General features: G+C 38.4%; 1 protein-coding gene across 2 annotated transcripts in view; it reads right to left on the bottom strand.

The window, feature by feature from the left end:
• The window catches only part of LOC104404510 (E3 ubiquitin-protein ligase Midline-1), a 102,013-nt gene that overhangs the window by 45,437 nt on the left and 29,845 nt on the right, over positions 1 to 26,731 (bottom strand). The gene's annotated exons all lie outside the window — the stretch shown is intronic.

Here is a 26,731-nt window from a genome sequence, read left to right as displayed (position 1 = left end):
TGCCTAGACAGCTGCTGTTTTACAGGAAATTCTTCTGGAAACGTATGGGCATGAAAAGTCTTTTTTTGTTTGGTGTGGGTTTTTTTTGGTTTTTGTTTTCATAAAATGCCATTAAAAAGGGTCCTGACTGTAAACACTTATTCCAGTAACTGCAGGGGCATACATTTCACTTTGAAAAACATGGGGACTGTGGGCATGACAAGCTGTTTCTCATAGTTACTCACCTATGTAAGTGTGTGAGACCAGTCCCTTGCTTAGTATTCCTGACAGGCTGACAGCCCCTGTGTTTTAATTGTACTTTGTCTTCCAAGCAGTACCCAGTATCTAGGAAGCACTCAACAAGAACACCAGAATTGGTCCCTGTGCTTCTCTCCCCACAAGGGCTGTAGTGTCTCTGGAGAGCTCTTATTCATTTCATCCCTCCTCATCTTTTATTAATGGGCTTCTTTTCTTCACACTACTACATTTCCCCTCAATGTGTCTATTCCATCGCTTAAGTCCCTTCAGCTACCATTAATGAACCTGACTTTCCCTCATCCTTCCCCCCTGCCCCTTACCACCTCCATGCATGCATTTTACGTGTGTGTGTGTGTGTGTGTTTGTGTTTTCTGGTGTTGACGCTCTCTATTTCATGCTGGTTTAAAACAGTTCCTTGCCCTCCCTTTTTTGCAGCTGTGCTGTCTTGTTACTCCTTCTTGTATATGGCTACAAACAAAAGAAGCTGGCAGTATTTCATTGCTGAACCATACCTACTTTGGCATTTACCAGGGCTGACGCTGTAAACACCAGAGGAACAGTCAGTCCTGTTCCATTAAAGATAACACAGGATTTTGATGGCTTTGTATATACAACCCAAGAAGTGTGATAGGTGTTTGAAGTACATATTTTTGGCATTTTCTTCCCAGCAGAACCACGCATATCATGTATCTCAACCTCTGGCTGTAAAAATACTTTCTACACTGCATTTATTTTATAGCCCATTAAAGCAAAGAGTAACAAGAACGGGCATTCTTTACCAAACAGTTTGAGCTGTATCTTGTATTTCTGCAAACCATACTGTGAACGGTCATTTAATCGCAAAAGCATGTTTGCTGTGATGTTAGATGTCCCTTTGTAGAGCCGAGACTCACATGCAAAGTCAAAATACCATATATAGTTACAGTATCAGATAACTTTTGCCTTTAAAAAACAGTTTGTAAGGGGATCCAAATGTGCAAATACTCTTGAAAAGATATATGCCTTCTTACTGGTCATATATTGATTTTGTACATGTTCTAATGTTTTATACTAAAAGATTTTAAATGAAAAATGTGTATTCTTGATTGAGATTGCCTAATTTAAAATGTATTATTGGACATAATAAGTGCTAACAGATAGAACCTATACATATTATGAAGAAAAAATAATCTTAAAGCTTTTAGGAAGTACTGCAGTGATTTTAAATATCCTGAAAGTGTCTCAGCTAAGGCCATTAATGCATAGAAAGTAAAGTATTTTTCTCTGAAACAGGAATTTATTTATCCATAATTATATACTATTACACCCATTACATTTTCAAATCCTGGATAAAGAACAAAATTTTAGAGTAAGTTTCATATTTCGTGATATGAAAAACCCATTTATGTTATTATGGTTTCATACAGGTCTCTTTATGTCCTCCACATTTCTCAACCATGAAAATGGAGGATAAATACTAAACAAGTGAGTTGCTTTACAAAAATGGTTGTTAGTGAGTTCCTGTGGTCTAGCTCCTCAAACTGTGTCATTTTCAAACTGGAAAGCTTGGAAGTTTGTTTCCATAGAATTTGCATGCCAGAGATTGTGGTCTTTTTAAGTTAAGAATTACCACAATTTTGTTAAGCTTTTGCTTGGGTTTTGTTATTAAACGTCAGTTTGTTTGTTAAATATCAGTCTATATTAATGCTTTGCAAGATAGCGAGAACCCGGTGGCTGCTTTCTGAAATTAATGTCAATCTTTCCAGTTTCACTACGCAAGTACTGAATAGCAGCTCTTCAAACTCACCAGACTTGAAAGTTTTAAAGGTCATCAAACTCAATCAATTCTTGCAGTATGTTTACCTGGTTTTTCTCTTGGCAGTATCTTCTTCTAATTCTTTGCCCTATTCTATTCCCATATGAGCATGGTACCTCTCTACCTACTACATGATAGTAAGTACCAGAAGCAGAGTTCAAGCCCTGCCCTCTTTCTCTGCTTTGTATAAGGGGAGCCAGAAAGGGCCTAAAAAATGCTTAAATTTCGGAAGCAGAAATTCACTCAAAGACTTTCTGAAGTGTCGCAAATACATTTCACATTCACACCTGAAACTTCCCAGGTTGCGTGAAACTTCAATGACAGATTTGAAGCTCTGGCCATATTGAAAAATTGATCCAGTGCTGTAGACTACAATTCCTGGGATAGTAAACTGCAGACAAGTTTTAAGTCTGGACAAAGTGTGCTTTCATATTACGATGAGTACATTATGATTTTCACTCAGTGAAAATGAGCGGCAGGATAAGCCTATTCAAAGTATCTTCCTTCCTCCCACCTAATCTTCTACTGCTGTTCTCTTAGGTGAACCAAATTACAACTGTTTCTGTTATTTTTTTTTAAACGCACTAGATGTATCATAATTTCTTAAACATTTGCGCCTGCCTTCCCTTATCTTTTTTGTCACTTGCCAATTTTTGTTGTTATCTATCTATTAAAGACTGATCTTGGAAACGCAAGGGTTGGTTTTTGAAAGGACAATAGTTGCTGTGCATTTGCTCTGTGAAGAGGCTTCACACATGTTAACTCAGTGAATTCAAACTGCTCTCAAAAAGCAAAAGCCAGGCTGAATGCTTCCCGACCCACCAGTGCAGACCTAGCCCAAGATCTTGACATTCCATGCGTGCTTTGCAACTGTTTTTACAACATCCAGCATAAAGTGAAAAGAATGCTTACTGTCCATTTAACATGGTCTGACAACTATACAACATAAATATTCCTATAATCTTGGGATAAATCCAAGTAGATGAAATCACAGACATGTAATTGAAAGGGACAGTTGAGGATGATGTTTCATTTTGAATCTGCGTGCCTAGAAAATGATACGATCCAGGGACTGGAGTCTGAAGCTGGAAAAATTAATGCTAAAAATTAGAGGAAAGCAACTCAGGACTGGATGCCCTTTTTAAGCTGCTTTCTACCTCACACTGGAGTCACGATCTTGTTGCAGTAACGATCGCGTGAGGCTTGTGCCCTGATTGAAGTGGGAGGTCAGACTAGATGATCATAATGGTCTCTTCTGGCCTTTAAATCTATCAGTCTATGAAAACCAAATGTGAACCCATGCCCTTTGCCAAATCAACAGTCTCACGCAAAGCATTGCTTGTCTAAAATGGGAAGGTAGCACAAAAGATAGTCCTAAACTACTATATGGGTTGAAAATGCTGTCAAAATAAATTAATGTAAGCTTCTTGTCGTGGTTTAAAGGAGAAAAATGCTGAGTTGTGTGCTCATGCCTTACGTCACAGAAAACAGCAACATTCCCAAGATCATCTTCTCAGAGATGTTTTTCTGCTCCATGAAAAAATGTCTGTTCAAAGGGCCAGAAAATAAAGCATATAGCTATCAGCTACAGTGAGATTTTAGATTTCATCTGAAGTAAAGACACTGTCTTTTTCTCATTAAAAATACTATTTTTCTTGCCATTAGTAAATATAAGTATGCATTTGTATTTTCTACTCACTGCTTACTGAAATGCTTTGAGAATCGGTCCATTGAAACTGCAGTACTGGGACAGTACTTTGTGACAACAGCCTTGATCACCATTTACATCAAATCCAGCTTGATCAAAGCTTTTTGGCAGCAAATATTGACAGCAATTTGCATTTCCTTTGCTCCTGGTGTAAAACTGACCAGAGTAAGGTTTATTTTGGGGCTACTTCCTGGTTTAAAGAAGAAAACAACTTTGGAGAGACTTCTGGGATTATCAGAGTCCCACATAGTGGAAATCAGGTTTAGTAATCACATAGGTTTCATGAGAACCACAGCCACCCTCCCATCATCTCCTTACAAATAGTCAAACTGAAACAGGGATAATATATTTTCAGGTTTGATTGGGAAAAGTGTGTAACTGAAAGCCACACAATAACACTGCAGTGAAATAGAGATAGGACTAAACCATCACAAAGAAGCAGCGTGATCGTATCCTAATTTACTTAAGCTAGCAGGGTAACCACAGCGGTGTTGACTTGACAGATCAGTCTTTAGTACACACAGGCTGGCTAGAGATCATAAATATATACCCTGTCGCTAACAAAGTCCATGCAACCACGTCTTCACTGCAACTGTTTTTCCTCTTGACTTGAAAAAGTTATGCTTGCATGTACCCCAGTTACATTTTCACCTTGTCGTGGTGACGTACCCTATGAACTAGGCCTGTTGCTTCCAGGACTTGTGTCTATCCTATTAAAAAAATTGTCAATCAATTCCAGAAGAACTGCCAGAGTATTAAGCATGGTTTTGAGCCAGGTTTTGAGTGTATGCAAGTTTAATGTTTCCTTTGGTGTTCTTTATTTAAAGGGACATGCCAGGTGCACATGGAAAAACTTAAGCTAATTTTTATTCTATGTACTTCTCTTGAAACAGATGACTACTCCTCCATAGGACACACATGCTCAACCCTGTATTTCTCCAGCCAGGGAACGGTAACATTTGTGGTTAATAGGAATTACTGCCCTCAAGTCTCAGATGACCAAAGCTTGACAACTGCACTCCACAATTCTATGTGTAAAGAAATAACAGCTATGATGTTGATACACTCCTGGGAACTAAGATTTTTACCTCAAGTAATTACAGTTTATCACAAGAAAAGACCCATGAGATACTGCACTGTTAATTAATTGTCTGGGGCTATTTGTATTAAAAGTGTAATAAAAAATAGCTACATCTGAAACTACTATGACTTAAATGATGCTAAATAAGTTGGGTCTATTTTCATATAGGAATATCGCTTATTTTCTTATTAACACTTATTTAAAATGGGAAATTGCGGAAATTAAAGGAGATTCAAGCATTTCATATTCTTGACCACATAAAATCTTTATTAACTGAAAAGAGAACATTCTTGGGAAAACTTAAAATTGCACTTTCACTTTTCTGCAAAGCCACATCCTCAAATATATCATGTGTGCTTGCCACTTACAGCCACAGCTCTGACCTTTGATTTAACTACACTGATCTGCCTTATGAGTTTCTCTTTGGAGTATTCCTTTACTGTTTCTTCTCACTTCCTCGTAACTGGGGCCTCTGAGGAAAAAAGACAGGACCTTATATGTATATAATATATATATGAAATATACACACACACTATGTATATATGTTATATATATAGTATATATATACACTATATATATTTACACTTTGCTATAACTTTTGCTATACCAAAAGTTTTCCTTTTTTGTGCACTATTAGGTTTGGGAAAGAAAGAATGCATATGCTTAAAAACTATTCTGCCTGTAACAGGGACCACGATTACCAAGAATACAGGCCAATGCTGCTTAGTTATTTTCAATATTATAATGTGAAATGGACATACCAAAAAAATGGAAAAAAATTAATTTTTCTTTCAAACAGAGAAAGCGATTTGTTTTCTGAGGGCATTCAAATACGTTGTAAGACCTTTTCCCCAGTTTAGACAGTGACAAAGATGACTATATAGGACAACCAATTTTTTTAGAGATTCCCATTTAAGTTAAACTATTAGAAGATACCCGAATGTTGGCTTGGCATGGATATGGAGAGTTGATTCAGCCCTATTTCTAATGAGTCATTAATCAAACAAGGACCACAATAATAATAAGGAATCAAGGATCAAGATAGATTAGATGAAGCACTTGACTAAATTAAAAACCAAAACCAGTCTTGGACTAATATGTGAGTTAGTGCAGAACTGAAGGTATATTTGAGGGCCCAATATATATATATATATGTATTTACCTTCAATGCAGTAGTCAAACTGGAAGCTGAAGTGTTAAAAAAGCACAACAAATGCCAGACACATTGCATTTAAAGCATGTCATTAAAGACTTACTATGGAGAACTAGAGGGTTTGTAAGCTCATTCTTTTCCCCATGGGCTAATCCATTGCAATGAAGGAGGTTAAAGAGAACTTGAACTGCTGCACAGCTGAAATCCATCATCCTGGCTGCATCCACTTCCAGCCTCCCAGGATATGGAAAATACTTAAAACCAGGAGTTCAACAAGAGCTCCTGCTTTTGAGATGCCTAATCTAACCTTGCACAAGCAAGATCTGGGAAGTATTCACTCCAAAACCTGAAGTTCTGACTTTTGCAGACATTTATATGAAGAGAAAGCACAAAGCTCATCTGAAGAACCACAATTTATGCAGTGTCATTAAAGTCTTCTACAGATGTTTGCCTAAATATTTCCGAAGTTTGTATTTTATTTAAGAGGTTGTATAATGAAAAAAAAAAATCTGATTTTAATCAGTCAGTACATATTATTGTGGTTTGCGGTTGAAAAATTCCATCTTATCTAACCAGGTAAGTATAAAAAGTAATTCAGCATTATGCAAAACTGGCAAGTTAGAAAGGATGGTTAGATAGGCAAGGAGTAGGGAAGGTCAACATGGTGGTTTGGTCTGTATTAAGTAGCAGACCAGTGGAGCTGCCACAAACCCAATACATGTCTTTTTGCTGGACTGTAACAAAGCTGACATTTGAGGCAGCTGGACCCATCTCCATTTATGTTTCTCAGTATGCCAAACAGCACTTTGAAGGACCTCTGCAGATTGCCCTCCTGAGGATATTAATTGTCCATCTGGAGAATGAAGCTGTAAGTCCATCTCCTAGCATGGCTGGTAGGACTGGGACACCCAGGGCACACACTGGCTTTGTCTGATACTGGTGCAACATCTAGCAGTAGGGTAAAGGGACCACCAGCAGTTCTTATGCAAGAAATAGGAGTGACTTTCTGTGCAGTTCTTCTACAGAAAGGAAACAGGTGCATCTGTGAATACAGTATATCCCTAGCGGTTGCCCTGATGGCGTATTAGAAGCCACAGAGGCACCATCAGTAAGCCCGAGCGAAGCCAGAGCACAATGCCTCCTTCAGAAAATGCTGATCCCGCTGTCCAGCAGTATCACGCATGAGGCAAGTGTCAACCAACCAGTCAATCAGAAAGACCCAACTCTGACTTAGGGTGAATCATACTAAGCACCACTGACAATTATGTTGTATGTTGGGGTTTTTTTTGGTGTTTATAAACCCTCAGGATCCTGCCAAGAAGCATACCGTGAGCTAATTCTTCCACTCTGGAGCGCTCTGGTTTTGCGCTGCTGAAACCATTGGTGGCTCTGACTTTTCGTTGCAGTGAATAGGCTCCAGCCGCAACAGGTTACTTGCCATAAAACAGTTGGCATCTGCCCACTTTAGTGCTCATTCTGGCACTTGCTCTTTATCTCTTTGCTGCCTGCAGTTAGAGTTTGGTCTGGACAGAAGGGTGAATCTGTGTTTTCTTCTTCTCACCTCCTCTATTTCCCATTCAGTAAACTAATATCCTTCACTATATTGAGTAAATACCCTGAAAAAAGTTTGGTATGGTGAACCTGAGTTACTCACATCATCTAAAATACTTGTCAAACTCGCCTGACAATATAATTCATTGGTATTTCTTGGTACAAAGATTTTGATCAAGCACCAGATCTTGAATTTAGGAGTTAGGAAAATAATAATCTTTGACTCAGATTTCAGCTACAGAGTTATTATTATAGTTAAATCTTTGAATTTACCAGCCGCTGTGGATAGAACCAGATAAAAATGTTAAATAATCATAGAACAATTACATACTTAGAGACTTACTAAAACAATGTGATGGTGGTGAGCTGAGTTTAAACTAAATTATGAGTATAAATTGCAAGATATAGATCATGATTTGTAATCAGGTTTTGTTTCTTATTTCTGTCATATTCAAGTGAAGTTTCTATTCTGACTGCTTAAGCCATTATTGCCAATACTTCATCAGAGATCAACTCCAGATTTCAAATTTTCCAACCAACAAAAACCTAAACCTGACATCAAAAAAGACAAAACCCAAGCCAAAGCAACAAAAAACCCAGGAGATTTTGGTTGGAAAACCAGGCTCAGGTCAGTGTATAATTTAAATACTGATACACTGAAAAAATACCCACAACAAAAATAGCATTTTATTTTTGCCTTGTATTTGCAGCTGAGAAATGAAAGAAAAGCATGCCAAGGAAATAGCAGGCAGAAGTATCATCCTCTTCCATTTAATATACGACACTAAAAGCTTTTCCTCCCCTTACCTCAGGAGTGGATTCAACTCCATTCCCAGACATCCTGACTTACTTCCCTCACTACTTTTACCTTTAAAACATCTATGTATTTTGCCCCTTTCCATTTGGTCATGCTGTGATCTACTCAGCTGCTGCTACAATGTATCCCTCATCTCCCGCTAGATTTTATGAACCTGAGTTGAACTCAGTTTCCGGCTTTTGTTTTGCTGGCAGTACACAGTGCCAAGAGTTTCTGGGTAGAAGGTCTGAAAGTAACTTGGATGCTCAAGAAAATGCTCAGGGGGTGAGAGATGCATACTATAGCCAGAGGAGCACCTGAAGAAATAATTCCTTTCCTTTGCCTTCTAAGATACTATTTTTCAGCTCCTATTGCTATATAAATTCACACAGATTAAAATGCAGTAATCAATTCAATTCTAATCCAACTATCATTTGAAATGCAGATAATTCAAGGACAGATTATTATTTAACAGCCTTTGACAATGTATGGTTATAAAATCAACAAGCCAAAAAACGTCCCATGTTGAGGCCACAGGAGACTTGCATTATTTCACTTATTTCAGCATTGCACATAATCACAGATGTGTTTCAATTGGTATGAACTAATGAATTGTTCATACTATTATTGCATGAGGATACTTCAAAGTAATGAAGTTTAGCTTAAGAAAGCATGTTTGCAAATACTTCTGTAGTTTATTTTTACTATGTTCTTATGATAATAAATCAAATGTAACTCAAACCAGTTCAACTTCATCAATAACTGAGGTCCCATCATTATATTCCAAGTGTTATTTTCTATTTTTTTGCTTCAGCATACATACAGCTTGAAAGCATATCTGGGATAAAACTTCTGTTGTTAAGAATCAGTGGATTGTGACAATACATATCTAATAGCATCACACAACTCTGGTCTCTCAAGACATTTAAAACATCTCATTAAAAATAAAAGTTCTGCTGTAAGGTGATAGATCACATCCTACAAAATCAAAGGACATTTAAAAAACCAAAGTGTAAATAGAAGCCCAAATACACGCATCTATAAGAGTCCGAACTCACACTGCACAAGCACAGGCTTATCTATCACGGTTTCAATTTTGAACTATATTTTGTACTGCAGTTTCTGAGTTGGAAGCTTCTTTGTTTTCTTGACAGCTGAAAGGTAGAAAACTACAGAAAGATCTACATGCTCTCTTCATAAGAGAACTGGAACAATTAATAATAGATCTAATAGGAAGAGACTCTAAATATTTTGCTAAGAAAATAAGGACAATTGTCTTTAGCCTTAACATTAAACATCCAAATTTGTATTAGTTTATTTGGTAAATCTGGCATCAGAAAAGAGAACATTTAATGCATAGAAAACCAAAGCTATTTTTAAATACATATATATATATCTATATTAGAATTTTATAAATGCCCAATTAAGAAAAAAATACAAATAACAGAGAATAAAACATCTGAATCCATATTCCCTTTTCTATAAGAACAACAAGAAGTAGGTATAACCAAACCCTTCTTTAAAACATTAGAAACTTAAGAAAAATAAAAACCTTTTTAAAGTGCAATTTTTCTGTTACCTCTTCTTCCTCCAGAATGCTAAATGCAGAGATGATGGTCCTCTAGAGGAACTCATGTGTAATTAATGAAGCCTTCTAACTTATCTTTGAATGATTTACAAAAATCTTAGACCCTTTCATCTTATCCAGTCAGCATATATAAATTAGGGGTGCAGAAGTGAGCTAGTCTTACATGGCCTACTGAACATCTTCACATCAGGTAAGCTAACAGTAGGAAAATGTACAATTGGCCCACCTGAACCCTCCCGTATCACTTGGCCACTTTTCTGTAACCATTTATCATGACAGGCATTCAGGTAATAAAAATAAATGTGCTCAAATTTGGTGAAAAGGCTAGCAATGTAGAGAGATGTGCAAATCCAGTTATTGCTAGAGAAAGAGAGACGGAGATCGTAACATTTTGTTTGACCCATTTAGATAATGTGACCAATTTATGCAGACTTCCTCTGGACAAATTATTCATTTGATTTATAAGAGCCTTTGAAGTTTTCCTGCTATCAAGGATGACAAACTTTTTCCACTGAAAACATAAGACAATGCTGATTATGTAAGTATGCTTTTCATGGCACTTTGGGAAGATATAAAAACTGTCAAGCCTGAGGAAATATTTATTTGGGGCCTTCAATTAACATATTTTGATTTTGATCTAAGACAAAGTTTTCTTTGGAGAAAAGACATGGACTTGATTCACCCAGTATGTTACTTCAGGTCCGTATTTTCTACATCAGTTGTTTCTGAGAGTCAGGTCTACAGACTTTGCAGGAAACAGCTTCTCTTTAGCCATATAAAAAATGCACAAAATAGCATGCATTTATTTACATAGGTACTTTTACATGTTCTGTAACATGGAAAAAATAAGTCATGCAGTCTGCAAATGGTGGAGAGGGCGAACTGAGAGTCTCCTCTAGTGTTTCTGTGCATGATCAACAATAGCATTTTGGGGTCACAGAATACTCATTGAAGGCTGAGCCTTGTTTCATATACTCAACAGTTCTTAAAACACCCCATGAAGATATAGTTCTTTAATTTCCCTTTTAATTTTCCTTAATTGAAGGAATTAGATCTCTTCTCCCTGGAAAAATCTCAGAGGGACCTCATCACAGTATTCACCTACTTAAAGCAGACCTGCAAGTGAGACTCTCTGTCTTCACAAGGAACAGACAAGGGACAATGGGTAGGAGATGTACCAGGAGAAGTTTCACCTCGATGTAAGATATTTTTTACATTGGGAACAATGATTTACTCTAACAGCTTCCCCAGGGACAGACACGGTAGAGTCATCACAACTGGAGGTCTTCAAGATGCAACTGGACAGATAGTATAGATAACTTCATCTAGGCTCTCTTTCACATAAAAGGTTGGACCAGTTCATCTTTCCAGGTTGCTTCCAAACTGGGGTATTCTAAGACTGATGATTTATTATGTACTCAAAGAGCTGAATCTAAAATTGAATCAGTTTTTCAGGTGTGGTTCTGTGTACATGTACATTTGCATGCATAAGCATGCATATGGGCTTTTTGGCAAATACTCCAGTGAAATCAACCTAAAATTAGCTTGGGCTCTTAAACTAGCTTACTGGGCTCCATGCCTGTGTTTTCAGCTGATTTGCCCAGTTTGAGCAGATTTCAATTATGCAACTCTTTCCTGATTTTGAACACTATGGGGTCACTAACAATCAAAAGTGAGTTATGGACAGGAGAGAAATTATGTCTCTCCAGTTCCTACTGGCCTGATCCACTCTTTACCACATCTGCTCTTTCCCACATCTGAGGGACTTTGGAAAGCAAAGCCTGGCAACACTTGTCAAACCTCAGGAAGTGAGGCTTTCCCAAACTGAGGGGCTTTGATTCCTCTTTTCTGCATGCATGCCTGTTTGCCCTGTGCATAAACATGCAAATCTGTGGGATGGCCAAGAAAATAATTGCACAAATAGCTGAAGGGGTGCCAGGAGGACTATGCCATGTATTGCCTGCATAACTGACGTTGAAAGTGGTACTTTTTTCCAATTGTATACATTTTACAAATACACTGTGACAGAAAAAGCAAGCTGGCGACAGTAAGCCTTTCACTTTGTTGTACCTGTTCATGCAGGATATGGGAATTACATCTGGGAAACCACATATTGTGCATAATATTATTGAATATTGCAATGACAGCTCCATTAACTTTATTTTTTTCATTTGTTTCTGCCAGAGTGGTTCCTATTCCACACATTTGCAGTATAAAACTAGCTTTTACCCAGGATTTGTTAATTAATAAGGAATTTATTCTAATTTACAGTTCGATATTTCAGGGTGGGGGTTTTTTAATAATAATGTATTTGTTCCCAAAGCTAATGGCAATGCAAATTATGCAATGTCTTTGATTCCAAAGTAACCACCTTGTTTCAACTGAAAGAATATAATGAAACATCAAATACACGAGGCCCTAAAATGATTTAAATTATTCATTTAAGTAATTGAATAAAAATTGGTAAAATCAGTTTTCTTAATATAGATAAAACAATGACTGCATACTTTGTAATTTCCCTTTATGAATTTCAATTACTTTCACAAAAGAGAAATGTTTCATGATCCTTATTTTATGGATTTCTCAATTTCCCTAAGATCAAAAGTCTCTAATTCAAAAAAAACACTGAAGGTTTTACTAGTTTTTCTACTGAGTGAGCGGGCTTTGAATGAGATTTATCAGAAGCCAGTAAAGTTAAGAAGGTCCCTCCTGTCACAGATACCATGTGCTGGTAACTCATGCTTGTACAGAAAACCTGGACACTCAAGATATTGATTAAATCACTCCTTTGTTGTCAGAGTTGTATGGGTATATTTGATATCAAATCATTGCTCAAACAACATGTACGTGATTACCAATGACAACAAAAGCAAGACGCGTAGGTTTGGCGTAACGGACGTACGCTGCCCTTGCCACAGTCAGAGATGTGATCGAATTGAAAACTCTACTGGAAAAACATTCCCAATTCAGACTTCTAAAACTAGCATGTCAGAAACATTTCATGAAACAGTATTGTCTTGCTGCTGAATGTCATTTTGAAATTGCATGTCTGAAAAAAGGAGATTTCAGTAGTTCCTGATGGGTTTGTCCAGACCTTTAAGGCTGTACATTCCCATTAGTAAATATGTACTGCAGTACATCTCCACTGAATGACATTAGCTGCTGAGTGCTTTTCAAAGTAAATAGATGTCTGGTTTGTTTCATTTCTTAGAGTTCTCTACAGGTACCTTGAGAAATGTCTTAGGTACAAAAGAAATTTATACATCAAAAATGCTTTTGAGACTCAGGGTCAAACAACAAGCACTAAAATCAAATGTGAATGAAAGAAAAGGAAATCACCATAAAAACAATGCATCTAGTAGCACAGCTTAGTGATATTCTTTAATCAAACACTGTACTTGGTAAAACAGCTGTTTATCCTAATGACTGCGGAAAAGGCCCCATGGATATTGGTGAACAAGCTGACCATGCATTCTGACAGCAGAGGTGGCTGTTGTCACCTTGAAGGTGTTCAAATGCTGGAAGAGGTTGCCCAAAGTATGCTGGAAGAGGTTGCCCAAAGTACAAGGAACTAGTAAGATTTTGTTATAAATATTCAAGGAGACAGATTTCAGGAAAATCAGCTTTTTGGATTTTGATAAGCTTGTGAGCTTTATCAGATATGCCTAATATACCCATCATTATACTAAATAGTTGCTAACTTTCTTTTGGTACATTTTATTACACTATTAATGTATGTTGCAAACAATGAGTGAATAATATGGATACACAGCTTGTTCTACTAAGTTCATTGAATCTATTATTTGAATTCTTTTCTGCAGGATATTAAGTTTCAGTGAATAGTATACTTCCCGGTAGAGTACAATTACAGAAACATCTTTTCACTTCACGTCAAATCTGCCACAAAGAGAGACTAATTTATTAAGGGACGTTTTCAGTTTTCAGGGCAAGTGTGAGATATGATAAATACAACAGGAACTCCAAGGCATCTTCAGCTTTTACTATTTTATATACCTTACTAAAAAGAAAAGTGTGGTTTACTTTCCTCCATTCAGCATTGGCTGGGCACTCTAAGCAACGGTGGGAAAACTGCCACCCTTTTTTTGGACTTGGTCAGTCAACATGCGGCACCACATAGTTGTGGTTTATTGCTCCAGGGCGGCACTGGCAGGCATGAAAGTTTCAAAGAGCTTTAATTTTAAAACCCATCAATGGAGAGAGCAGATTCAAGCCTGCTTTTAACTGCTTTTAACATTTGCTTGCTTGATATAAAAGCTGGAGGGCAAAAGGAAGAAAAGGCTTTAAAGTGTGTGTGGATAGCTTTACTTAGAACCACAAATTAAATTAAGAGAATTTAGTACTATACAGTGTTAGAAAAGCATAAAGAAAATAGTACCACCTAAATAAATTACAAGTCCTTACATAAAACGTATGCCTATTTTTCATTTTCCCCTGAATAGTCTGGCTTCCTCTGACCCTGTTTTTCTCTATCCCATTAAATTGTGCTTTTCAAAAATGCCACTTAGTGGAAGTGAAATCCTTAATTCTTTTGAGGATATACAGTATGGGTCTCCTAATTGGGGCATCCTGTGGAAACTCAATTTAAAGAAAGACTGGAGAAAGAGGAAAGAAATACTATATAATACCTTGTACTGAAATAATGCACCAATTAAATAAAAATGCAAGCTAAAAATTGCTTGCTTTTCATTTTTCCCTGGAGGTACTGCGAAGGGCTGAAAGCATTCTCAGTTCAGTCCCACAGATTTAAAAATTTGAGTGCTATTTTGCATCAGAGCTGTAATTAGTAATTTTGATACTAACAATGGAGTTTATAATTTCACACCAGGCTGATCATCACTTAAAAACATTTATTTCAACTCAGTACATCCCCTGTAAATTGGAATGTTTTGCTAGTGGTGTGTTCCCACTAAGATACAGTCATGTCATTACAGCCATTAGGCTCAACCTCTTGAGTACAAGCCACAAAACAGCCCCCCTGAATACATGCATATTAATAGCTGGATTTAGATACACTAACGGCTATTTCTTGTTCAGATATGAGGTTTAGGTGAAATATAGGAATCAGTATGCAAAATGTTGCGGTCTCTTGCACGCGAGGTCAGATTCTGTAATTACCATGGTCATATCTGGCCTTAGAAAGCTGAGAATTTATAATGTCTGCCTGCAGCAAGTTTTAAAAAGTAGTTCTGCTATACACAAAGGGCTAAATTGAGCCATTAGTTGAATGCAAGAATCAGATGATTTCCAGAGATGTATCTCAGATCATAATTTATCCTCAAGTATTTAGAACATTTCAGACTTTTTAAAGCTGTTACTCATATCAGCAGGGACTGTAGTTTCACTTGACACTTGACTTATGCACACTTGACATTTCCCATTATTAGATCTTGATTTCGCATACAGCAGTATCAAATTTTAGTTATTCCAGATTAAATTTGCCAGTTACAGTATTTCTTTGGCCTGACTTCATTTAATTTTAATTTTATGAAAACACCAGATAAAATAACTAGCTAATGTCACAAAACCAAAACAGGCTAGGGGAAATAGGCTGCCACCCATGATAAAAAGTCTTGCTCTGCTGCTTCAGTGCTTTAAAACCTGGATTTAAATTTAGCAAGAGAGGTTTCTGTGTCAGGTATATGCCTTTTTTTTTTTTTTTTTCTTTTTGCTATCAGTCCTTCCAAATTCAGGCAAGATTTGAAAAAACCTGTACATCACAGTTTTGCAACTAAAAGCTCTGAAGATCGTCATTGTTAGCTGACTCTCCGATGACCAGACCGTATGTGTACCATCACAGTACAGCTCAGGGCTACTAAAACCAAATTACAAGAGCCTTATAATGACTTCTCCTGCCTGATGACCCAAGGCAGGTGGGAGTTCTAAAAGCAGAGAGTTTGCCTCTTCTGTGCCCTCACTTCTCCCATGAGGATGCAGTAGCTAATGCAGAGCAGTTCAACTGAAAATGGAAATAAGTGCCATAGTTTGATTAGGTAAAGGCAAACTAGTTTGACAAAGACGTGGAATCTGGTAGATCAGCAATGGATAAAATTGCTCCTGGTGAGGCTAGATTGGAATTAGGGAATTCAAGGAAGAAATGGGGATGAACAGCTAGAAAAGCAAAGAGTGATGTTGGAAAAGGATGCTGAGACTGGGAACCAGGTGAGCTGGAAGCCCCTCTGGAAGTACAGCCAGACAAAAGAGCCTGGAAGTGAGAGGATAAAACAGCAGTGTGGATACTGGAAATGTTAAGGCCAGAAATGAAAAAGGAGCAGAGATGGTTGAAAGATAACATGATGGGAGGAAGAACAGCTGGGACTGGGAAAAGAAAGGCTTGCAGGGCAGAGCTGCTGGCCCAAGAGACCAAGGGAGGGCAAAACCCTGAGCAGAACACTGGTCTGTGGGAGGGGGGAGCTTACCAAAAATAGATGAACATCCACAGAGATCCAAGTGGTCTGGGAATCAAAGCAAAAGATTCAGAAGAAATACAGATGTAAAGCCAGGGGCTTTACATCTTTGGGCTTCCCCCAAAATTAAATTCCTCTGAGGTACACATCGGACTTCCCCATCTTCCCGCATTGCCCACCAAGTATATCCAGGTCCCTGAGCAAAAGCGAGCCCACGAGTGGGTTTGCCTTTACCTGAAGCAGGAATAACCCAGACTGTCTTCCCCAACAAACTCTTTGTGTGCACCACAGGAACTTTATCTCTCTCTACAGTACGTAAAAGTTCTGATTGGGCTGGGCCAGCCCTATTGGCAGATCCCCTCGTGTTGACCAACCAGGTCAACTTTTGGGGCATGGATGCTGACATATAAAACTGGAAAAGGATCTGAACAGGCGAGGAGTCTGAGACTGGGTGTCAGAAAAGAGGAAGACTGAGTCTATAGAAAGAAGATGGGAATAAGAAATTAGTCTCCCTTAGAGAGAGAAGTCTCTAGGTGAATAGTTTTGTAAGCCTTCGTGTGGGCTTTTATTGACAGAGAAAAAAGCTCCAGAGAGCATTCTTATAGTTCTCAAATCATCCCTATGATATCAGTGGTACTTTCCTATTTAGCAAAAATTTCCATTTGCCAACAGAAATGCAATCATATATAGCAACAGAATCACGTATGTGAGACCACCGGTGGCAACGTTCTGTTTTTAATTGTTGCTCTCAATTCTTTCTTGCAACCTTGGGAATTCTGCTTATATGTAAAAAGTGAGAAGTAAAAAACATTGAACAGTCAAATGGTTGTCTCCGGAAATGCTGCTCTTTTGTAGACACTGAAAAAAGTAAATATCAAAGGATCCTATACTCTTCTAAATTGCCAACCTGTGATTTCTGTTTCTATGAATTTTGCCATTGATTTGATTTAGGTAGGATTTCATTGCATCTTTCTTGGAAAAGGAAACTGAAATAAAGCACTTGTTCTCCTAATCCAGTTTTGAATTAGTAAACCGCAGTAATGCTATTATGATTGTTTAGTTTCTGGCTTTGTTAAGGATATTGCACAGTGTAATGTGCAGCTCTTTGCTCTCTGTGAGTTAACAAGGCGTTAGAGGATGATGCTATTTCCTTCTACCGGCTACCAAGTATAATGTATAAACCAATGCAACTTGTTATCAGCTTTTGTTACGTAGAATCTAATAGTGTTCTTAGTAATAAGTTCTCCAAATAGAAGACTCTCTGGAGTTCGTAGGTTTTTGGTTTTCTTTTTCTTTTTTTTTGACATTGTCAATCAAAGAAAAAATTAAAGTGGTTTCATTTCCCATATTACAATTCTTTCACAAAATGTGCTTTCTCACAAAATCTGTGACAGTTTTGGCCTACAGTGATTTTTTGCTTTGGAAAGTGACTAGAATGTTAAGTATTTGCTTTTAAGGGGCAGATCCTTCTTTCATATAAATTGTGACTCTGACAAAATTATTTATGTCAGTTGAGAATGTGTCCCTGCTAAATATGCTGCTGACATTTACTTTGAAAAACAGAAAAGGTACCTCATTATATTTATCATGACAAATCTCCCACAGATATCATGTTTTTGAGGCTGTGCTATTTAATCTGACATACAAGCCTAAGGCTTTATATGAGTCATTTAAAACCTTACAATAAAAACATGAAGAGCACTGAGTTTTCAGACTAACATAGACACAAATATGACAGACCTGAAGTGCAGGATTTTGCAAAGTAGTGGCATAACTTTGTCAATCAAATGGGAAAACAGATCACAAAACTAGAGGAGATTATTCTTCAGCATGCTAATCAGTGGATGCGCATGAAACAGATTTAAGGTGGGTTTAGGCTGTAGCCACTTCTTAGCAACAGCTCCCTGTGGCATATTGGGCCACAGTGGGAGACACCTTGCTCTGCCCTGACACTAAGCCATATGCTACATTACAGGAACTTGTCCCCACATTAGCCCTATTGTCTGCACTGCCCTGACTGAGCCACTCTACCCGTGCACCCCTGTATGTCCTGTGGTCCAACAACCATTGGCATTCAAAACTTGTGTCCAGCCATATGACAACACTTAGCCTCACCAGAAAAGAAGTGAAAGTCTTGCCTATCGAAGTGCTTCAAAAGCATACTAAAGTGTTAATTATGAACATATGGGGTTTCGATTCCATCTTTATTAGCAGCTACAACCCAGTCAAGGATGCTGTTACAGTCCAGTTGTCCCTGCATCCATCTATAACAGGATTGAGACTGTCAGTGTGTAGAACACTGAACTGCATTGATTTATAATAGAATCATAGAATAGTTAGGGTTGGAAAGGAACTTAAGATCATCTAGTTCCAATCCCCCTGCCATGAGCAGGGACACCACACACTAAACTATGTCGCCCAAGGCTCTGTCCAACCTGGCCTTGAACACCACCAGGGTTGGAGCATTCACAACTTCCTTGGGCAACCTATTCCAGTGCCTCACCACCCTCACTGTGAAGAACTTCCTTATATCTGATCTAAACTCCCCCTGTTTAAGTTTAAAGCCATTACCCCTTGTCCTACCACTACAGTCCCTAATGAAGAGTCCCTCCCCAGCATCCTTCTAGGCCCCCTTCAGATACTGGAAGGCTGCTATGAGGTCTCCACGCAGCCTTCTCTTCTCCAGGCTCAACAGCCCCAACTTTCTCAGTCTGTCTTCATACGGGAGGTGCTCCAGCCCTCTTATCATCCTCGTGGCCTCCTCTGGACTTGCTCCAACAGCTCCGTGTCCTTTTTATGTTGAGGACACCAGAACTGTACACAATACTCTAGTGAGGTCTCACGAGAGCAGAGTAGAAGGGCAGGATCACCACCTTTGACCTGCTGGTCACGCTTCTTTTGATGCAGCCCAGGATATGGTTGGCTTTCTGGGCTGCAAGCGCACACTGAAGCCGGCTCATGTCAAGCTTCTCATCAACCACCACCCCCAGTCCTTCTCCACAGGGCTGCTCTGAATAATAATTTGTGTGTACATTCAGTTCTGAGGCTCTATTTTGGACTGGACTGCAACCAGTTAAAGCAGCAGCTGGTGTTCTAGCAGGTTCAATGTATTGACCTGTTTTTCAAAGGTATGTTGTCTGCAATTTCAACTGTGTTCTTTGTGGAGAATTCATAAGTGCCTGAAGAACCAGACATCTAGAGTACAGATCTGAAAGAAAGTAGTTGATATCTAGCACTTACTAATTTCAAGGGGACTAAATGCAAGGTCCATTCCAAAATTTTGAAAATAGTAGGTAAAACCTCATTCTCTTCAGCTTTGTTTCTATGCCCAAAGTTTATTTCCCTATATTTTGCACTGAGGCCAAATTTGGTGAAAATATTATGCAGTGGTATAAACAGTGCTAGCTGCTAATACTGCAGTAACCAGACCTGTCTGTATTCCTTACATCCAGGGTCAAGTTAAGACCACTTAGGAAAGCCACAGCCTGACTCTAATAGCTGGTTTAGAGATATTTTAGTTTTCATCCAACACCTGTCATATGGGAAATGCGAAATGTTCTCCCCTAATACTTTTATTCAGTGCTAGCCATTTCTCTTACACTGCTAGGTATTGCTATTTGTTCAAGGAGTAAGTCACTGTCTGGAAGAAAAACTGCTCTGGAAAATAAAATTTGTATGTGTCGTGGTTCAAGCCCAGCCGGTAACTTGGAACCACGCAGCCGCTCACTCACTCCCCCTCTTTTTCCTCTCCCCACTCCCAGAGGGATGGGGAGGAGAACTAGAGGAATGTAGCTCCCACAGGTTGAGATAACAGCAGTCCAGTAACTAAGGTATAATACAAACCACTACTGCTACCAATAATAGTAATAATAATAATGATAAGAGGAATAACAAGGGGAGAGGACACAACCGCTCACCACCCGCCGACCGATACCCAGCCCAACCTGAGCAGCGATCTGGGCCTTCCGGGTAACTCCCCCCAGTTTCTATACTGGGCATGACGTGCTGTGGTATGGAATACCCCTTTGGCCAGTTTGGGTCAGGTGTCCTGTCTCTGCTTCCTCCTGGCTTCCCCTCCTCCCTGGCAGAGCATGAGACTGAGAAAGTCCTTGATCAGAGTAAACATTACTGAGCAACAACTAAAAACATTGGTGTTATCAGTGTTGTTCCCAAACTGAAAGTCAAAAACACAGCACCGCACCTGCTACTAAGAAGGAGAAAAAATGACTGCTATAGCTGAACCCAGGACAATATGTCTGGCTTAACCCACACAGAGTTATCTCAGTAAATCCCAATTCCCTTGTGAGAAAAATACTTAGGCAAAACCGAACTTACACTATCTTTAGAAGATTCTGGTAATGGTATATAGCTGTAGTGTACAGTAAGCATGCTTTTTAAAGTAACAGGTTGACTATGTTACTTTCTTATTTGTCTTTAGGAAAAAACATTCCTGACTCGTAACATCTGGCAAAGAAAAAAAAATCATTATGAGAGCCACATTATTTTGAGCACAGGCTGGTAGGAAAATAACTACAGAGCAAGTTTTTCACATATGCTTTGTCTTGACTTTTATTCCCAGGAGTGATGTTTATTTTCTGGCCTTTGCCACTTCACATCACTGAGTATTTTGGTTCCTTCGCCTATAAACGAAAAAAAATAATACTGGCCTAGCTCTGTTTAATTAGGCAATGCAGAACTGGCCTCAGGGCAGTACCCAGGGGCCTTCCACAGCTACCGTCCAGGCACTGCCACTTGCTGGTTTTCGTGGGGTGGAAGCATCCGCTGTAAATGCTCTGGCAGCCTGTTCAAGTTAGTTCTCTGGTCAAGTTAATTCTCAGCTTGCTCCAGTCAACTGATTCGGACTGGTTAGGTACAACAAGTATTATAACAACACTGAACATGAAGAGCCCTGTAGGCTTCAGCATGATATTGCCACTTACTGGCTGTGCTGGCAAGGCCAGTTTAAGAAGTACAGGCCTGCCCTCCTTGCTACCCTACCACTGCTAGCTCTGCTCTGTGCGGATGTACCGTAAACCGGGTCTGGGTTAAAAATAAACCTCTGAAAGAAAGGAGGTGGGAGTGGGCATATACTTCAAACCAGTTTAAGTGGTCCAGTTTGCAACACAGTTTTGCAAACAGTTGTTGGTTGCATAAAAACTGAGGAGGTGATGAGCGGGGAAAGCAAGGTGCTGAAGGGTCAGAAACTGCTAAGCAGTCTTCACACCCAACCCAGCATCTTTGTGGATTCACCAAAAAGTAATCCTGACTTACTAAGCCCCTTTAAGCACTGTAAAATACAATTATATAGATCACTACTTTTCACTGATGTTGTGATATTAAAAGAAGGGAGGAATTTACTAAAGAAAATGTAAAGTCAATATCTGATATTATGTGTGGCGATGAATCATAAAGGGAAGGAATAGAATAACTGTGTAACTGCTGCCAGTTTTCAGAAAAGCATAAGGTGAGGTGTGTGATCATGCCTCCTTGGTCAAACATCATTCAATTTGCAAAACAGCCAGTCAACTCCAGCTGCAAATTAATGTTGCTTACTCATTAAACTTGATAATTTAATGGTGTTCTATTTAGTTATATTGAACTTGCATGACAATCTCTGCCATGAATGTCTTACTTCCCTTCTAAGGTCTATTTTAAATTTATGTTTGTGGCCAAAAGGCTCGCTCTTCTTCAAAGTACAATAAACAATGTCCTCATTTGCTTCCATTATCTGACACCATTTATTTCACATGACCACTGAAAATGTGCTCATTACGGGATGAGTATATGCCTGTGTTAAGGAAACTGAATTATGAATGCAGGTTTCCTTAGCTGGTTTATTATGGCACTACAGAGTGATACTGCCACAGCTCCTGATTTTTCAGCAAGTTCTGGACTCCAGGGTGGGGTTAGTTCCTCGGTGAGAAAGAAATGAATTGACACAGACAGAGTTTATGGCTTCCTTGCATCTTTTATTTACGGTAGATGCATTTTTAAAGAGAGGAATTAGATAGCAAAGTCACTGTGTGGAATGTGACTTGAAGACTGGTTCAGAAACTACAGAAAAGACTCTCATACAAGCTCTCTCTGTTTCTCCAAGTAGAGGAAGGACTGTTTAAGCTCCTTTCCTCAGATGGTCAGACAAAACCTCTTGGTTTTATTTGCCTTACTGCTTTTTATTTTATTTTATTTTTTTGGTCAGCTGGTGACTTAATTTGAAAAGTTACTAAAATACCTTCACATTGTTGAAAGGGGCACTCCTGCTCTCACCCTTTCATCGACACTGCAGCATGTGGGAGGATATAGTCAACTGCATTAAAATATTAATCTTGCTGAAAACAAATCCTTCCCAAAGGCATATGATTGTAACAGCCACCACTAGTGAGGTAGTGGATGACAAGTTATCTTAAAGCAAGTGGTGAAGCAGAACCATCCCTCCTGCTGATGAGCAATCAGATTAGCTGAAACTGCTCAAAAACTTCTCCAAATGACATTTTCCTCAGGAATTTCTAGAGCCTACACTATTTTCTTGAGGCTTATGACTCTTGAAAGTTTTACAGCCCCTCTAAAAATTAAACTACTTTTACTTAGAAATGTTACCGATATGTTTTCCAGATGCTTCAGATTTGAGGGACACATTTACAATGCACGGATTTTAAAAATCACTAGGAAAACCAGGCTCCCTTATCTTGCATAAGCTCATATAGTTATTTATATCCCCCATTATAGCATCTACATGCTTTGCCACACAAAGGAGCACCTTACAGAAAGCTCTACAAGCAAAATGTCAGATTTCAGCTACTCAGAAACATTATATTTGCAGGCTATTATAGTTCTGTATGGACAAGTTACAGCTGTAAAATTGTGAGTATCCTCAGAACACATACCTCTAGAAGCATGAGAGTCACTCATAAGTACAGAAAAATATAACAGCCACTCCCTGCAAGAATTTGGCCCAGCTTACTGTCTAGAGTTGTGTTGGGGAAGAACAGGGGATGAAAAAGTAGCTTCTTAGCATTCTAGAGGGAGACAATATATTGAAGATAAAAATGGTTTTATTTCCAATAGGTTTCATTTAAATTCATCCTTCTTTCTAGCTTTGACCTGACTGCCTGTTTTACGTCCACACAGGTATGTGCCATATCTATAACAGCTAACAAACTGAAGGGATAGCTTCAAAGAAACAGAGAGTCTTGGATATGATAAAGTCCCACAAAGTTCATTAAAATTGACTAGTGGAGTGAGTACTCACTTAATGACCCTGCTGAGGAGGAAGACCGTGGTGTGAACTGAGCTGAGTCACGGGGACTGCTGGAGCTTGCAGCTACCCTGGACGCGCACGCTGAGCTGCTCTGCTGCTTGCCCAGCCAATAGCCTAAGGAAGGGAAGAGGTACTGAGGATGTCCCTGAGTTTCCAAGCACTGCAAGGAAGGAAAACTGAACTCGTGGACCATGGGAGGAAACTGAGTTTTTTGGAGGGGTTCTTAAGGTCCACACTGCTCTACTTGTAGCTTTGTTAGTCCTGTTGCCCATACAGCCTTCTTTGTAATGCATTTGCCATCTTTCCAGTCTCTAGCCTGCACTGGCGCTGGGTTATGCACACAAGCAACAGAGCTAACCTCTGGCCACAGGGGAAGTAAAAGCGAAGAATAAAATCTTGCCTAAATTCTTGACCATTCAAGACTCTCAAAGCAGAAAGTCTAATATCAACCTCAGCTGGAAGGTGCTACAATAGTACCAGCTATATCACCAGCAACACTGCAGGGTACCACTATGTATCATTATGTAGTATGCTAAAATACGTACGATACTATATACTGTACATTATCACATGGTATACTATATTGTAATATTACTATATACTAATGCAATATCTTTAAGCGTAACAGAATAAGTAAAAACATAGTCCACAGCTTGGAAAGGATTATAGTCAAGTAATGCAGTGAGTATAACATTGCATATTTGTCACATTATCAGAGTTTCACATTCATGCTTGCAATATTTGTGTGCTGTCAAAATTGGGGAAAGTGTCTAAATTCATGAGAAAGATCTAAATTATCAAAATAATGCAGTTAGATCTATAGACTGGCACATTTCCTCTAAGCACTTCTTAAGAATGTTCCCACGAACTGATTTATCCGAAAGAGCTGTTCCTTAGCTAATTCCTTCCACAGAATAATGCCAAGCACTCAGCTAATCCATCATATCTAAGTAAGTAGACTTTGCCACTTGCAATGATAGTGCCCCATTTCTACATTTGCTGAGCTGGAAGGGATCTTTTTTCCTCACCTCTTGGAATGGCTCAGAGGACTTAGTCCAGGATTCATCAAGCTGCATAAGTATGTACTCATACTTAAGCTCTTTGTAATTATGTAGACAGTTACCCAGCACACTAGGAATCCATCTCAACTACACCACTTCTATAACAGGCAATGACCAACGTGAGCCTTCAAATTATGAAAAAAATAAGCACATAAAATAAATCAATATTCAGGAATCAGGATACTAATTATCAACAGAGAGGAAAGGACAAACACAGAATTGTGAGCCTGACAGAAACCCTTTCCTTTTTCAGTGTGAGACATTTATCTGTAAATAAAATGTCACTAGTGAATAACTGTGAAGTTAAAAGAAATTTGCAGTAATTAATGGCAGAGCTGAGCACTGAAACATTCCCTCCAGGGATACTTACTCAAATACTGCCTTGTTTAAATGTTAGAGAATTTAGACTAAAACTTAAATAATGTTAATTATATCCACAACCCACAGATGACTAATTGATTACTGATGACTGATAGTTAGTAAAAATTAAACTAATTTATCAACTTCATATATGTTTAACTTTTTATACTACAGAGTATGCTTTAAAAACAGTGATTTATGACTAGAGAACAATCCAAAATGCTTATAAGTAAAAAAAAAAAAAAAAAACAAACAAAACAAAACAAACCAGGAAACTAATACTTAAATTTTTTTCTTGCAGTTTTTAATACTTACTATATTGTTACTTAGTGGGTCTGAGATCAAAAATGAATTAGTCAGTAGTTTTGAAATACCCTCAGTAAAGCAATCAATTCATAAGCTGAATCAATAGCTGGGACATACAGTTTTGGTAGTAGTACCTTGGACAATGAGGAGGAGTAAAGCAAGGCTGGAATCAACATTCATGAGGAGGCAAGAGCAGGAGCCCGTATGGGGAATGATCAGCATATGGACAAACAAGGACATGAGCATGTGAACAGCTGTATCAGAAAATGAAAATTTGAAGATGAAAGAAACTTCAGCTTGTCTGCAACTATTGTTTTAGGCAAATGCATACATGAACACACATATACACACACACACACATATAAAATATATACCTGTGCATGTATGTATATATACATACACAGGCATATATATACGCATGTGTTTGTCAGTGGTCAAAAATATCTTGACAGAATTAAACAGCTTCTGTGAATGTGCATTATTCAACCCATTGGACTGCCTGATTTTTATTTTTGTTTCTAGCTGTGCTCATTTCCTCCCAGCTCCTTCACCTTCAGAGCTTGTTCCTGACTGATCTCAACTAAAATAAGCTAAACCCAAGCATGCTGAGGAGTACTGCCTGAGTGTACGATATGCTGAGATAGGACTTTCAGAGAAAGATGTCAAACCCCACAAATGTCGTTAAAGGTCAGAGTGTCAAAAATCTTATAAATGAATTTCTTAGATACATATTCTCTGAGGGAAAGTTTTAAAGAGAGCTGTAGACAGATGGGGAAAAGGAAATGCTGCTATTGAAAAAGGAAGTCCACGTGGTTTAAGGAACAAAAGAAAGTGTGGGAGCACAGGGAGGGAAATGTGCATGAAGAAAACCACAGATGTCTGCATGTATTCTAGCAAAAACTAAATGAAAACTGTAAAGCTTTGTAAGAATGACAGTAGAAAGATAACAGTATTAACTGAATACACTAGTCAGAAACTTCACAAGATAAGCAGAAATGTAGCTTTAACTTCTACATTTCCTTTTGGCCCCAAGATAACTCTTTCAACATAGCTACATGTATAAGGAACTGTTTTCTTCTCTGAATTGCAGAGAAATTTTCTCACTGTGTATGAATATACTAGTGTGAGGTCCATCTTCCTGCTGTGATTGCACTGTCTATAATTATATACTGAACATACATTGAACACGTACTGGAACTTTAATATTCCATATTACTGTTTTGAACAAGATGCCTTAAATGTCAACTAGCAGCCTCCTTGTGACTGGAGCATGCAGTTCCTATCATCCATGTCCATAAAGTTCCCCCTTACATACATGTTCACTTACAGAAACAGTTATGAACTTCTAGAAGGGAGTTGTCCCTAATCACTACTGAAGAATACAAAGCTTATTCTGAGATGCTTCTCCTTTT

This window comes from Nestor notabilis, unplaced genomic scaffold, assembly GCF_000696875.1.
Source record: "Nestor notabilis isolate BGI_N333 unplaced genomic scaffold, ASM69687v1 scaffold5014, whole genome shotgun sequence".
Lineage (NCBI taxonomy): Eukaryota > Metazoa > Chordata > Aves > Psittaciformes > Psittacidae > Nestor > Nestor notabilis.
The sequence above is the reverse complement of the archived record's forward strand: the minus strand, read 5'-3'. Positions and strand labels throughout refer to the sequence as shown.